Below are 4,461 nucleotides of genomic sequence, written 5' to 3'. Positions count from 1 at the left end.
TGCTTGCATAGTTTGCTACTTACGCATGCATCTGAACAGAAGGCATAATATTATGCTGCATTTTTTTAAGTTTATTTAATTTGGGGGGGCTTCCTCAACAATGTCTTACCATGCCACAAAGCACCCCTTCTTTCCTCTCTGCTCCACCCACAGGCTTCTGGCCAGCCAGGATTATCTGCACACCAGTGGGCTGCCAGGTGTATGTGTTTAGGTCAACTCTAGATCCCAGCACAGGGTCTTCCGGTGAGGCTCCAGCACTGACAGTGGGGTCCTACCACCGGCACCACCATGGCTGGGGCAATGCTGCATGCTTTAAACTCCTTATAAAGGGTATCACTGGACATGTATCTTTCTGAAACCTGCCTTTCCTACTTAACATCGTGATGCTGAGCTGTGGCCCTTTCAATGCATGGCCCTTCCTTTCTGCCATGTGACATTCACTTGGATCCAACATGTATTTTTTTCCATTTTCCTGGACCTTCAGAGTCCCCCACGCTCCCAGTTTTTCACTGGAACATCCTCACATTGTATCTTAGGGCACAGGCAAAATGCAAAACCACGAGTGGGGTTGGTGGGCCGCGGATACTAGACAATGGCAGGTGGTTCCCCCCTCCCCCAGCAGTCTGTGATGGCTCCTCACCAACTGCGTGGTTCCACAAGCTTGTGAATGCTTGGTGCTGTCAAAGGAATTATTTCATTGTACTGGATAAACTTACTGTTAAAAACGTCATCTTGAAGTTAAAAAAAATAATTCTTACCTTTAAAAATAATCAAGGTTGGGGCCAGCAGGTTGTGTGGTGGTTAGGATGCTGGACTCCTACATGGCCAACTGCAATTCGAGTCCCAGATCTGGTGGCTTGAAACTCACATGTATGTGCGTGCACACCTAAAATCCCAGAAGGAGAATGGAGAAGGGACTGCGGTATGGCCACACCCCCGGGGGGGTGATTTTTCACTTTCCCTTTCACTATCTTTCTTTCTCTCTGGTGAGTGCATGCACCCTATGGAGAAAACCTTTTAAAAAATAATAATAATCAGGGCTTAGTATATCATTCAATCATATACAGATAAGAGTCTAATCAGGTTAACAGCTTGTCAGGGCAGACAGCCCTATGAAAAACAATCAACTTTGGGGCGAGCAGGTGGTGTTGTGGTTAAGGTACTGGATTCCCACATGGCCGACCAGGGTTCAAGTCCTGGACCTGGTGGCTTGCTTTCTCACTATCTCTCTCTCTGTCTGTCTCTTTCTGGTGAACACATGTGCCCTGTAGCAAATTAAAAGATAATGATAAATAAAATTAAGTAAATAATTCTTTTAAAAAATCAACTTTACACAATAAAATGCAAACATTAAATTTACAGATCAGTAAGTTTTGACAAATGCCTATGTCTGTATAACCACCAAAATAATCAGGATATGGATTTGGATCCCACCAGAAAGTTCCCTAACGCCCCTTCTTAGTCAATCCTCACCTCTGTCCCTGGTTCCAGAAAGCAAGGTTGTGTCTGGTCACTACAAATTAGATCTGTCTTCTCCAGAGAGTCATCTGAATGGAATCAGGCAGGATCTACTGTTTTGGGGCAGGCTTCTCTGGTTCAGCATGTTTTTGAGATTTGTCCATGTTATTGTATGACTCAGAAGCTATCCCTTTTTACTGCTGCATACTATTTTACTGTATGGATATACCACATCTTGTTTATCCACTCACCAGCTGATGGCCATTTGGCTTACATTTTTTGACTCATATATCAGGCTGCTGTGAACTTTCTAGGGGCAAGTCTGTGCAGACATGTCTTCATTTCTTTGGGCCGAATATCCAGAAAGAGAATTGCTACACTGTGGGGAGGTGTGTTTTAGGCAAGGATTTATACTCTATCTCTTAGCAGTGACATGACCTTGCACAGGACTTGCCTGGCTCTGGCAGGTAGACAAATGGGTCTTCCCTAAGAAGAGATGAAGAAAATTTGGAGGAAAGGAAGAAGAGGGAAAGAAAGGAAGAGGAAGGAAAGTGAGAGGGAGAAATGTAGAGTTTTAGTTTACTACAAGGAAACATTTAAGGAGAATGAGGCAAAGCTGAAGTGAACGCCTTCGAAAGGGTTTAAAGAGAACCCGGGTGACTATTTGGTGCTGGTGGGATGTTGTGGGAGAGAGTCAGTCTTCACGAGGGGGTCGGGCTGTGAAGCATTTACAATCACTCTCCCCTCTCCTCCCTCGGTATCTGAATCACCCCTTGCCTCAGCTAGCCCTGGATCGTGGGCAAGAGCGTTCCCAGCATACTCGGGGAGTCTCTGTACGTGAACTGGGAGTCTGTCCATGCAGTGTGCCTGGCAGAATGTTGCACTGTACTGTGGTGTCACTGTGGGCCCCTTGACTACAGTTCTCAACTGTGGATCACAGACCCCTGCCCTTGGCAGTCCTGAGCAACAGACTTTATCTTAAGGTAATCAGGACTCCTGCAGTTGCCAGCAAGGCTACAGAACCAAGCAGAAAAACAGGCAGGACCCGGGAAGAAATGCACCTGTGTTCCGGTATTGGGGCCATTCTGAGCTCAAATGCCAGACAGGGAGACCCCAGTTGTCCACACTTGGGCCACAGAGGAGGGCCACACCTGCGTAGCACCACCCTGCAACCCCTAAGATGCATGCAGTGAGGAAAGAGAAGTTGTAGAGTTCTTAGATTGCATATGGGAGGAGAAGTTAGAAAATTGTGCATTTATTCATCCAGAAAATGTTTATTTTTCTGCCTCCCAGAGGCCGTCCTCTGTGATGCTCATCTGGACCAGACCCAGGTAAGCAAGGCAAGAGAAACAAGTCCTGGTGGTGATGAGCCACAGCCCAGTTTGCCCACACCTCACAGCAGACAGTGGAGGCAGAGGAGGCCTGCCAGACAGCCTTGCGATCTCTGGTTCTCCCTAGCTGTGGGACCACAGGCAGGTCACTTTACTTCTCTGGGCATGTTTTCTCATCTGCAAAATGGCAATAAGAATCCTTAGTTCCAGGGGAGAATCCGGTTTTGTGAGACCTGATGCTCCTACAATTTGGGGTCCTTTTTAAGAATAAGGCTACCAACAGGCCTTTAGCAAGTCCTACGGCGTATGCCTCATTATTTCAGGGGTCCTCCCAGCACTTGGAAGGGACATGAAAGTGAAGGCCCTGACTTAAACTTCAATAGCGTCATGATAAATTTGCTTTTGCGAACCCGTAGCACTTGTATTTTTAATGACACAAAGTAATGCATGTAAAGGACCAAGTACACGCTGGGCCAGGAGGTGCACAGCGCTAAGGCATCAAGGCCCACGTGGAAGAGGTCCTAGGTTCGTCTCCCAGCACCTCTGTGAGCATTCTATGTGCACGTGTGAGCCTGTGATCTGGGCGAGACCGAGATGCGATGGCCCACTGCTGCTCTCACTTATCAAAGAAATAAGTGAATAAACTTTAAAAAAAACCCATAGAAACAAAACCAAGACAACAACAAATGCCCAAGTACTGCCCTACATGAAGTGCTTGTGGGGACAGCTGGCCCTTCATAGCACTCTGACCCAGGCAAGGCTCTGAACGAATTTACCTAATCCTCACGGTGGATTTACGAGGTGGGCATGATCAAGTACTCCATTCGACAGATTAGAAAAATCGAGGCCCAGAGGTTAAATGCTTCTCGCCATGGCTCCCAACTGGTGGCCGGTCTTGCAGCCTGACTCCTGGGTCTCTGCTCCTAGTCACCGGCCTTTATGAGGCTTGTTGAAAGGCAGGGATTTATGAACCTTTCTTGGATGTCACAAACACGCCCCACTCCAAGGACGTCTCTAAGCAAAATGAGAGCTTTATCCTGTAATATAGGTGAGAGCCCCATTGGAGCCACAGAAGCCTGCTTTCTGAAGGTTACACTCCTGGTGAAAGAAAACGTTCCTCCCCCAGGGAGGTCGTGTGACACGCTAGCCTCGGAACACATGTCACACATGACCTCCTTGCCAGGGTCCCGATTCCTCCACATTACACAGCGAACTCTGAACTCAATTAACTTCCACCTCTGCTTTATACTACCCCTAATGGGAAAACCGGGGGCCGATCCAGTCGTGCTTGCTGTGTAACTTAACTACATGCAGAAACAGACTTGCAGACATGGACTTGTGCACAGAGCTGAGGCTCGCCCCGAACGGGTCTTTCCAGGGCGAGATTCGTCCATCCTAAGAGCATGGCTGTGGCCTTCTTGCTGGACAAGAGCTGAGGCTGGTACAGGGTCGATGGCTCATTTTCCAGACATGCTCAGGCTTGAGGCTGTCCATCAGTGTTGCTACGGGAAGCCTGTTTTTGAAAATCACAGGGCATGCCACACAGTGGACCTCAGTAAAAGCCACCTCTTCTTTCAACCGAGGAATGATCTCACTCACGAATTGCAGCAAGATCCATGATGACCAGACGGACATCTTGCCCTGGAAGAGCATCTCCAAGTTGTGCTGATCG

Source organism: Tupaia chinensis, unplaced genomic scaffold (genome assembly GCF_000334495.1).
Source record: "Tupaia chinensis unplaced genomic scaffold, TupChi_1.0 Scaffold000602_1, whole genome shotgun sequence".
Classification (NCBI taxonomy): Eukaryota; Metazoa; Chordata; class Mammalia; order Scandentia; family Tupaiidae; genus Tupaia; species Tupaia belangeri.
The sequence above is the reverse complement of the archived record's forward strand: the minus strand, read 5'-3'. Positions refer to the sequence as shown.